Below are 12,517 nucleotides of genomic sequence, written 5' to 3' on the forward strand. Positions count from 1 at the left end.
CAGGAATAGAACAAAACTAATTTATGGTAATAGAATTTAGGATGATGGTTACCTCTGGGTACATAGCTGTATATTTACTAGAAGGCTTCACAGGGAAACCACTGGGGAAAAGGAATATGTCTTGATCTGGGTACAGTTAATATGTGTGCACGTACATAAAAATTCATCAGGCAGTACACTAAGATGTGTGTATTTTACTGAATTCAAATTATATTGCAATGAATAAAATGATATATTTAACATAGGCTACTACCGCAAGATGTTTTAGAATTTTCAGGATAATACAGCTAAATAAAAAATAAAACTAATAAGAAAATAGTAAATATGATTTGTTTAGCTGTTACCAGGATATAGGAAAATATCTATTAAGTGGCTCTTGAAATGGTTTATACATTCTAGAATCTTGGTGTCTATGTTACAATCATTGATGCCCCACCTCCTAGCTGTGGGATCTGGGCACAGTAACTTAATCTTTGTGTTTCTGTGTTCTTGTATGTAAAAGAGAGATAGCAATAGTATTTACCTGACAGTATTATTGTAGGACAAATGAGAAAATATCTATAATTATTAGAGTGCATGGAAAATGAGTAGATATCAACAAATGTTTATTATCATTATAATTTGCAGCATTATCCAAACCTGTATCCTTTTCATATATAAATATTTGTTAAAAATAGCCCATGTATCTGTTGTAAGGAAGGCCATAAATAACAAATAGTGATTTCTTAGTAAAATATTTCTGAAGGTTTATTCTAAAAATTAAGAGAAGATATTTAGGGAGGCAAACTCATTTAGATTTGTCATCTGGAAAGATGTGAGGAAGGGAGAACACTTTATACACACATATACATGTGTGGAGACAATTTTATAAACAATATGCTGAAATTTATCACAAAATTGAAGATAAAGGTCATGGACTTTAACATTTGATTATGAAAGAATCTTAAATGCATATTTGTCTTTGTCATTCGCCATTTAGCCTTCATTTACAGAATAAATTCCAAAGTCCTTAGTATGACAGGAAAGGTCTTTATTAGGCCTTTTTTTTTTTTTTAAGAAGATGAAACTTACCTGCTCTCTTTGGTCCACAAAGAATTTACACTGACTCCACTGAAGTTCTAATGCATTCCTGGACCATGGCATTTCACGTGTTTTGCAGTAGTTCTTTGCTCTTCTTCCTTTTTTCCTAGACTATGTGTTCCTTAAGAACACCAGCCTTATTTTAATCAGCTTTGACCAGAAATTAGTACCATGATTAGAGGAATACAATAGGCACTTAAAAACCATTTCCTGAATGAATAACTACTTAGAAGCCTAAAATTAACAGACACAGGGGGCGGGGGAAAGTCAGAGAACATACACAGCTGTCTAAAATTATCAGAAACAGTAACTATAAATTAATGTATAATAAGAAGAGCAGGAGAGTGAGCATCTGCTTAAGGAAAGGATACTGAGAAATAAAGATACAGCAACCGCTTTCCATTTATCATTTTCAGAGCAACAAGCAGCTATTTAGAGCCACTCATCAAAGATTACTTAAGAAAAAGAAAGATGATGATAATGAAGTGTGATGAGCTTAAGGTTTAAAAAAGATTGCTGTTATTATTATTATTACGTACTACAACAGAAAGAAGAAAAATAATTTTAAAATTCCATCCTTGAAAATTAAAACTGTTGGAAACCAGGAATATTGAAATGCATATAAATCAGAACTGTTCTAAATTATTAAAAAAAAAAAAAAAAAACCAGGGAAAAGAAGAGGATGACAGAAGTAAGGAAACAATGACAAGGAGAAAAATTGCTAGTTTTTTTTTTTTAAGTGTATATTTTCTATTGGAGTACCAATGATCTTGTTTGGTTGTAGGAAAATTTAAAATACATATTATATCTATCATTCTCTTACATAAAAAGATTTTCTTTTTATTTTTTAGGTTATTTAATGAACTAGTGGTCAACAAAAATGCTGGGTTTGCCTCTGTGAACTTGCTAAGTTCTTCAAAGTGTTTGAAAATCACTGGAGAGGTAAAGGAACCAATTAAACATACTCTTTTGAGATTTCAGTTTCCTGTGTCAATATAACACTTTGGTCTAATCAAAACTCTTGATTGACACATCCTCCTTTTATGGCATTTCCAACCCACTAGAAATTCTTTGTGTCTGAGAGATTGACAGTGTTCTGTGAAGTGCCTTTTAAACCTGCTTTCCATGCATACACCTGTCTTCCGCTTGAGAAAAATAATAGCAGTTAACTCTTGACCCTTTTATAAGTACATCACTTTGGTTGTTTCAGTTTCTCTTGTATTGAGATTAGAACTTTCAAGCTTTGAAGAGAGTCAGTATTTCTTTCCCTAGTTTTAACTCCCAATTTCAGGAGAGAAAGAGTTCAGCAATTTCTAAGTATCTTGAATATGTGATAGGTTTAAAAGGGTCACAAATTCTTTGTAATTATTCCCATTGGGAGATAAAGTGGAATTCCCCCTCCTTCACGACTTGATTAATGAATAGAACATGGCAGACTTCTGAAGCTAGCTTTTAAGAAGCCTTCCATACTCTGCCTTGGGAACTTAAAACTTTTGCTGGAGCTCTTAGCTGTCTTGTAAGAAGCTCAACTACCCTGGAGCAATCGTGCTTTGAGAATCCCTAGCCACACGAAGAGGGCTCTGGAGGACGATACACCATGCACTGAAGAGAGGGAAAGAAGAGAGAGAGAGACATAGAACCAAGAGCACCACAGCTCCAGACATGTGAGTGAAGGCACCATCTTGGAAATGTATCCTCCATCCCCAGCCATCCCAGTAGTGCCATGGGAATGAGCAGAGCCTTTCCTGTATTTCTGGCCCACACAATCATGAAGAATAAAAAAATGTCTGCTTTAAGCCACAAAATTTGGGGAATAGTTGGTTATGTAGCAATAGTTAACCAGAACAATTGGGAATCTACCAAAAGCTTAAGATGTTTTTGTAAAATCAATCTTGCTTTCTACTTCAGCTTCAGTAGACCATCTGGATAAATAACAATTATTAAATTAAAAATTATCTAATTTGCATGTAATAGGTCACTCAGAGAGTGTTCAACTAAAATTTGACTTTTAATTATGGAAATAATAGCAATAACAAAAATTGATATTCTTCAGATCCTTCCTTAATTTTTCCCCAAGGGATGATAAAGTGTCAGCAGTTCTAACTACCTGAAAATTTTTGCAGAACAGTTTGTGCTTTTTTGACATGGTTGAAAATTGATGAGCAAAGAGGATGTCAAGTTCATAAAAATGACAAATGCGTCTGTCATTAACAGATGCATTAATTTCTGTCAGGAGACAATCTTTCATTTGAGGAATAAGTTAAATAAAATTCTCATGCTGAAATTCCATTCCCATTGAAAATAAGCCTTTAATGCTAAACTTTCATTTGGGACGAAGTTGTTTTTTTTTTTTTTAACTTAAAAGCGAGGACACTTAACACACACAAAAAATGTCACATTTCTGCCTGATCAATAAATTCCAATGAATGGTAGAGGACTGTAAAGTGAAACAAGAAAGAATACCCACTGGATACAAGTGAGCATTATTTCTTTCAGGAGGAAGTTCCTAGGAATTTTTGAGGCAGAAGTATTGAGTCAGCCTTGATTTTTAACCCCCTTAAAAAAATAAAGCATTATGTTGCTTTTTTTTAGTTTTCTAAATCAGTATAAAAGTGGGACTTCCAAAACCCAATTTCTTGAGTCATTGGCAGGTAAAATAACTAAGACAAAAAGAGAAGCCCAGATACACTGATAACCAGAAATTAAAATAAATCATTTTGCAACAGGGACTAAGAGAAATTATGGTTAATTCCCAACCTTTATAGAAAACCCAGTTTCATGCTCCAGACTCTGCCAAGCATGTCATGTACCGTCAGATCACTCAGTGATTTTTAAGAGAGAGTACACTGGAGTTCAGGAGTCAACGTTCCATGAATATTTTCATCTCTCTTCATGGTCAGAGCTTACTAAGCCAAGAGTGCTAGCAACCTGGGTAAAAAGTGCATGAATGATGAGCACACTTTGGAAATTCAAGTCAGATCCCTCAGAGAATGCTTTACATTTTATCTCCCCTGGCCTCTTTTGCTTAATAGATTACAAGGATAATGGTTCTAGAGTCCCTGTCCTTATTTCCTCAGAGATGATTTTTTTTAGAGAAAGATAAGGTTTCTCCTTGTCCTGACGATGGGCAGCTCTACCAGGCATCCTACGAAAGCTCTGAGATTCATAATTTCATAATTCTTGTCCTGTGATACTGAGCCCCACTCTGCATCTGTCAGGTTTATCTGCTTGTATTGCCTCAACTTGTAGGAGGTTGGGTATGGGAAATCAGTGCAAGATGTTGTGTAAAGAAACAATCTGTTATTTAAGTGAGAAAACTCATGTCTTTTGTCAGGACAAAACAAATATAGCTATAAAAACATAACAGGACTGGGGTCTATAGGATAAAATCTCCCATATTTGTGGTGAGAACTATGCTTAGGGTTTGGAAATCCCTGAGTTCTCTCAATCAAATTTCTATCCTATTTTTTCCCTATGTGTGTGTGTACTCAGTCACTTCAGTTGTGTCTGACTCTTTGCAACCCTATGGACTGTAGTCTGCCAGACTCCCCTGTCCATGGAATTCTCCAGGCAAGAATACTGGAGTAGGTTGCCATGCCCTCCTTCAGAGGATCTTCCTGACCCAGGGATAAAACCCGCATCTCCTGCATTGCCGGCTGATTCTTTACCCACTGAGCCACCTGGGAAGTCCATTTCTTTCCTTTCTATAATCCCTGAAAAATAAAATATTTTAATAAAGGTTAATTATATATTAGAAATATCACTAAAATGAAATTAAGCATTTAATAGAACTGCATAAAAAATCTAGCTAGACCCCAAATTCTGTGCATCACTAGAGTTTGAGTACAAAGGCAGAAACATGGTCACTAGTAAAGTGGAAAATTATTTCTCTTACACAAAATGGGTGGGATTGTTGGGAGTGGGGTTCAGGTTTTGCCAAGTTTACAGTCTTGGCACAGTGCCTTGTATTAGCTAGCAATCAGTACACATTAATGGAGGTAAATCAAATAGGTAATTTTTCCTGTGATAGTTTATATGTGACTAGAGACCCATCCCAAATCACAAAGATTCAATGTAATGATGAAACTAACATAAAATCACCTGTAATCTAGCCAATAAAGCAGAAGTAGATGTTTTTCTGAAACTCTTTTGCTTTTTTGATGATCCAACATATGTTGGTAATTTGATCTCTGGTTCCTCTGCCTTTTCTAAATTCAGCTTGAACATCTGAAAGTTCACGGTTCACGTACTGTTGAAGCCTGGCTTGGAGAAACTGGGAAAATTCTTAAAGAGATGGGAATACCAGACCACCTGACCTGCCTCCTGAGAAATCTGTATGCAGGTCAAGAAGCAACAGTTAGAACCAGACATGGAACTACAGACTGGTTCCAAACTGGGAAAGGAGTACGTCAAGGATGTGTACTGTCACCCTGCTTATTTAACTTATATGCAGAGTACATCATGAGAAATGCTGGGCTGGATGAAGCACAAGCTGGAATCAAGATTGCTGGGAGAAATATCAATAACCTCAGATATGCAGATGACACCACACTTAGAGCAGAAAGCAAAGAACTAAAGAGCCTCTTGATGAAAGTGAAAGAGGAGAGTGAAAAAGTCGGTTTAAAACTCAACATTCAGAAAACTAAGATCATGGCATCTGGACCCATCACTTCATGGCAAATAGATGGGGAAACAGTGGAAACAGTGACAGACTTTATTTTTTGGGGGGGTTCCAAAATCACTGCAGACAGTGACTGCAGCAATGAAATTAAAAGATGCTTGCTCCTTGGAAGAAGAGTTATGACCAACATAGACAGTATATTAAAAAGCAGAGACATTACTTTGCCAACAAAGGTCTGTGTAGTCAAAGCTATGGTTTTTCTAGTAGTCATGTATGAATGTGAGAGCTGGACTATAAAGAAAGCTGAGCGTCGAAGAATTGATGCTTTTGAACTGTGGTGTTGGAGAAGACTCTTGAGAATCCCTTGGACAGCAAGGAGATCCAAGCAGTCTTGGTAATTAAAGGGCTGCTTGGTAATCAAAATGCTCACAGTGAAGAAAATAGAGCTGGAGTTAGGAAATGCTAAGTTAAAAGATATATATCAAACAATTAGTTTTTTTTTTCGTAATTCAATTTTCTTTCATTTATTCATACTCGTGTGATGGATATAACATATCAATTAACTGTTAGTCATAAGCTGTGGCTAGACACTTTTTCAACTGACTACCTAAAAAATACAACCTTCATGTACTACTTCTTGCAAAGTATATATATATATAACTGTAAAGTTTGAACAGTTAACTTAAAATAACTATCTCAAATATCATATGATATCACTTATATGTGGAATCTAAAAATTGATATAAATGAACTTATTTACAAAACAGAAATAGACTCATAGACATAGAAGATAAATTTATGGTACCAAAAGAAGGGGGTGGGTGAGGGATAAATTAGGAGTTTGGGATTAACAAATACACACTAGTATATATAAAATAGATAAGCAAGAAGAACAACTGTATAGCACAAGGAACTGTATTCAGCATCTTGTAATAACCTATAATGGAAAAGAATCTTAAAAGGAATAGATATGTAATTCAATCACTTTGCTCTATACCTGAGACTAACACAACATTGTAAATCAACTATACTTCAATTAAAAAAAAGAAAAAAGAATAACTGCCTACATAACAGGAGATCAAGACATTGCAGGTTTCTGATTATGTTTAGTCTCTTTTTTTTCCCCCCAGCCTGACCATTAGTCACTGATGTTCATTCATAAGAATGTAGTTTTTTAATAATTTCTCTTGCATATAATGCAAGTTTTCAACTTGCCCAAATTGATAGTTCACAAAATATAGTTTAATAAATTACAAAAGTGAAATAGGCTAAAACATTTCACCCTCTAAATAAAATGGTGGATACACACAAAGACTAGATGGTTCATTTCAATAGCATTTATGAATGAAGCAGAAATATATTAACCTGTATTGAGTAAAGAGACTGAAACTTCCTGCAGCCATGTAAGGGTGAATACTGTTACCTAGGATAAAGGCTCATGGTCTAGGGAGGTCCATGCCTTGGGAAGTAGTATCTACTTTCCTGCTAGGTAAAGGCTCCTCTGACTTTCAGGCTCTCAAAATCTGATGGCAATGTGGCTTAAAACCATCATCTATTTCCATTAACTCCAAACACGTGCTTACCAGACAAACTTTCACCCTAAATTTTGCTTCTAAGAAGGCTTTGGATATTGGAAAGATAACAATACAAGGCCAACTAGTATGCCCTTGTGAATTAATTGGCAGCTGTTATCTCTAAATTGGCAAGCCAGTTGGAATACTGTGCCCTGTACAATTTGCTAATACAGATCAATCCTCTCAAAATCTGCTCAAAGTCCATTAATAAGATGGAGCCCTGAACCCACAAGGGTCACTGATGAAAACCCAGAGCTATTCAGATTCCATAAAAGTATAGACCCTCTTAAGTCACAATCTTTGATCTGAAGCTTCAAACCTAGGAGAGATTTGAGAGAGCATGGATTAGGAGATGGTACAATGACAGCCAGAGACGAGGATTATTTTAACATTCTAGAAGCAAAAAAGGAATCCCTGCCACAGTTGTGCAGAGTAGAAGATCGAAATGAGCCAGAGTATCCCTGCTGATATCCTGAAGGACACTTTTAAATAAAGGTTTGGGGTTTTTCTGTGTCTTTTTATTACCATAAGACAGGGATTTTTTTTTTTTTTTTTTTTACCTCCATTGCTTAGTATTTAACAAATACTCAGGATATACTAAAAGACGGACAACCTGCTGATGAATGGGCTGGGGGTGGGGGGTGGTGTAAAAAGTAAAGAAACAAAATGTTGCATGACACTAAATAATGCTGAAGCCAGAAATTCACAAAGCTAAAATAAGTGAAAAGGGTGAATTAAAAAAGAGAAAAGAGTAAAGATGGGTGGAGTAAAGAAGACAAAAAAGGGAAAAAAGGAGAACAGAGCTGAGTCTGAGCAGGAGACAGCAGTGATGCCCTAGATCGGGTTCACGCTTCTGGCACTGAGATCCCTGAGCCAGTGAATGAATTCAGTTCCATGCTTTTCCAGAGCCTAAGCGCCCAGCAGTGAGCAAGGCAGTTACTGTCCTTGTTTTCATGGAGTGGATTATCTCAGAGAAGAAAAGATTGGTATATGAAAAAGTAAACAATGAGAATACCAGGTTCATTGTGAACGGAATATGCTAGATAAAGGTATTATGAGCTGCTCTATCAGAGGGATGAAAATTATCTACCAGTGATAAACGGGTCAAGAAACATAACTTGGAGGGGGAGGGTCAGAGGAAGAGATTTAAGACTAGGTGGTTAGGAAAGCCTCTCTCACCAAGCGACCTTTGTGATGAGACCTGAGTTACAAAAAGGAGTCAGCTAGGAGAAGATATCTAGGACCTGCTTTCCAAGTTCAGGGAACAAGAACAGCGGAGGCCTAAAGGTGGGAGCGAGCTTGGCATGCTTCCAAGTCCAAGTAGAGGCCAGAGTAATGGGAACAGAGTGAAGCTGGGGGTAAAGGAGGGGAGAAGGGAGCGGAGCAGGGGCGGATAATACCAGGCAGGTGCTACGTGACAGCGTAAGGAGTTTAGGTTTTATTCTCAGTATATTTGGAAAACTTTAGAAACTTTTAAAAAGAGAAGCAACAATGAAACTATACATAATCAAAATTCTGCTTATTTTTGGAGTTGTATAACATGCTAATTCAAGCAACAACTTAGGTCTTCTAAACTCAGTGAAGATTCTTATGGAAATAGAGACTGTCCTTAGGTATTATTTCAAAACAAAAAATGATTCTAGAATATCACTTATATGTGAAATCTAAAAACAAATGATACAAATGAACTTATTTACAAAGAGAAACAGACTCACAGATTCTGAAAACAAAAGGGAAAGTGGTGGGGGAGGGATAAATTAGGAGTTTGGGATTAACAGGTACACACTACTTTATATAGAATAGATAAAAAATAAGCTCCTACAATATAGCACAGGAAACTATATATTCAATATTTTGTAACAATCTATAATGAAAAAGAATCTGAAAATATATATATATGTATTCTTTCTCTATTCACACAAATATAACTGAATCACTATGCTGTACACCAGAAACTCATACCAACGTTGTAAATCAACTGTACTTCAATAAAAACAAAAACAAACAAACAAAAACACCAAAGATGAATCTTGTAATTTCTAAAGTAATTCAGGTGTTCAAACTACTTTTTAAAAAATTACATTTGGCTTCAATGGAAAGGAAAACAAGGTTAGTACTGTGCATCTTTGATAAATTTTGAGATTAAAATATATTTTTTCAAAAAGTATCCTAGTGTTTAATAAAACATTTTATTAAATATCCACTGAAAGAATTTTAAAGTGTGTAATGTAATATTCAAACTTCTGAATATACCAAAGAAATCAATTAGAATGAGAAATGAATTCAGCTGTTCTGCCCATGTGACGGAGAGACTGCTATGAAGAACAGAAGAAATAATGAGCTGCAGGTTAGAGTTCCTGGTTTAGGAACAAGTTCCCATCTAAAGAGAAAAGTGCTAGAAACAAAAAGGTCAAAGAATAAAGGAAATACAAAAGTACACACAAATGCATGGGAAAAAGAGACTCATTACCATGCAAATTTCTCTAAACGGCCTTCCATTTCCTTGCAGCTAATTTTTGTAAAGAATTTCTTAAACTCTTAAACTCAGAAAATTTCTTTTCTGAGAATGCCCAACGAAATTATACCTGCAACTGACTCATAACAGGATTTTTTTAACCAAAAATGTTATGAATTCTCCCAGAATATCTATTGTTTCATAAGTGACTTTGACATTTTCCCATATGATTCAGAGACTAAAAGTTATTTCATGATATAATACTAATAAAATTAAAAGAATATCCAGGAGCTATTAGAGAGAAATAATGAAGCATGTCTTAGAAGCAAAAAGTAGTATGTTTGATATATTCATTTATTTAAGGAGTAAGAACAGTTAATTATGCATTTTAAAAGCACATATAAAAGTATGTGATTTCATTACAAAAAACTATTCATTCTGTGCAGCTTTAAAGTCTTTCTTTTAGATATTTGTCCCACTATTTGTGAGTCTCGTTTTCATATTAACTCTCACCTTTAAGATGTTTTGAAAACATGAATTTTAGTTATGGACAACCCAGTCATTTGGTGGAGATTGATGCTATCAAGGCAGTGGTTTGGAGATAATGAGATGTTATCTTGGTATATTGTCTCCAATAAGTCATTAGTGTATGTTTGTTAAGTGAGGAACTATCAAAAGAAAGAAGAAGGGAAATTCACTTTGCTCACCTATAAGATGAGGATGTGGTACCTACTTTAGAATTGATGAAGCTCAATGCATGAGACAAATGCTCAGGGCTGGGGCAATGGGATGACCCAGAGGGATGGGATGGGGAGGGAGTGTGGAGGGGGGTTCAAGATGGGGAACACATGTAAACCCAGGGCTGATTCATGTCAATGTATGACAAAAACCACTACAATATTGTAAAGTAATTAGCCCCCAACTAAAATAAATAAATTTATTAAAAAAAAAAAAAAAGAATTGATGAAGCTCAAAGGAGATGCTGTTTCCCCAAATAACAGTGCAGAGTAAGCAAGCATTTAATGAATGGAAGCTGTTTTGCTGTTATAATGGTAAGTCAAATAACATAAACAAATCATGTTGCCTTTTCCCCTTCCTTATTAAAATGGCTTCCTGTATGAAGTGACAAATGGGAGAAATGTTTGGGGACAGAGGGAACTTTCCCTAAATAAACTGCACGTTGTCTAAGGGGCAAGTGTAAGACAAAAGATTAATGAGAACAATAATGGTTCCTTTTCCTTCTGAGCCCTTTCTGAACTCTGAGCCTTTTAAAAAGAATTCTGTTTGTCTTAGGTAGAATATGAAAACATAAACATTACTGATATTAGGAAAGCATAGTGGTAACTGTATAAATCATGCAATTATTTGATATTCTTAATCTCCATATAATAATCTTACCAGAAAAATAATATAAAATATATGCAAAAGCAAAATGATTTCTAAAAGTACACAGTAAGGTTTATTCATCAAGTCTCCTTTCCTGTAAATGACTGAAAATTAATTCAATAAATATTTTGATGCAATGCTTTTCCTATTAAAGTACAAACCTGAATTTAATGTCGAACAGATTAATTGAGCACTTGGAAGCACTCCTAGGGGATAGTAGAATTTCAAACTTCTCTGCCTCCAGTCTAAATACTCAAGAGTCAGCATAAGATCCATACCCTTGGGATTCTGGTTGGCTAACAAGGAGGATAAACAATTCCAGCATACTTTAAATAGACCATGGTTGCTAATAATAAAGAGTTGAAAAACAGGTTCACTTCAGCCTTCAAACTCATGATTTATACAGTAGTAATTTCTCAAAACCAATACTAGAAACTTGTAGTCTAAACATTACATCGCTCGTATCAAGTAAAGTGTGGGAGACAGGGAAGAATCTACTGGCAGTAGGAAGGAAACTATTAAAAGGAGAAGTGAGTCATCAGTATGTTGGAATGGCATGAAAACTAGAAGGCAGGTGAAAAAGAATGATGCAAACAGACACAATGCACTATCTCCCCTCTCCCCCTTTCCCATTTTCCTAGTATTATGCATTTTTTTATTGGCTGTGTTGCGTTTTCATCACTGCCTGCGGGCTTTCTCTAATTGCGGCAAGCGGGGTCTACTCTGTAGTTGCAGTGCGTTGGCTTCTCACTGAGGTGGTTTCTCTCACGGAGTACAGACTGTAGAGTTTGGGCTCAACAGTTGTGGCATATGGGTTTAGTTGCTCTGTGGCGTGTGGAATATTCCTGGACAAAGGATCAAACCTATGTCTCCTGCACTGGAGGGTGAATTCTTAACCACTTGACCAACAAGGAAGTCCGAGTATTATGATTTTAATTACAATGTTATTTATCACCTATAAAAGGATTTCCTTTTATAAGTATAAAAGAAGGAAATGGCAAACCACTTCAGGATTCTTGCCTTGAGAACCCCATGAACAGTATGAAACAACAAAAGGATATGACACTGAAAGATGAACTCCCCAGGTCAGTAGGTACCCAATATGCTACTGAAGAACAGTGGAGAAATAACTCCAGAAAGAACGAAGACATGGAGCCAAAGCAAAAACAACACCTAGTTGTGGATGTGACTGGTGATGGAAGTAAAATACGATGCTGTAAAGAACAATATTGCATACAAACCTGGAATGTTAGGTCCTGAATCAAGGTAAATTGGAAGTGGTCAAACAAGACATGGCAAGAGTGAACACCAACATTTTAGGAATCAGCAAACTAAAATGGACTGGAATGGGTGAATTTAACTCAGATGACCATTATATCTACTACTGTGGGCAAGAATCCC

This window comes from Giraffa tippelskirchi, chromosome 6, assembly GCF_054371585.1.
Source record: "Giraffa tippelskirchi isolate mGirTip1 chromosome 6, T2T-mGirTip1v1.2.pri, whole genome shotgun sequence".
Lineage (NCBI taxonomy): Eukaryota > Metazoa > Chordata > Mammalia > Artiodactyla > Giraffidae > Giraffa > Giraffa tippelskirchi.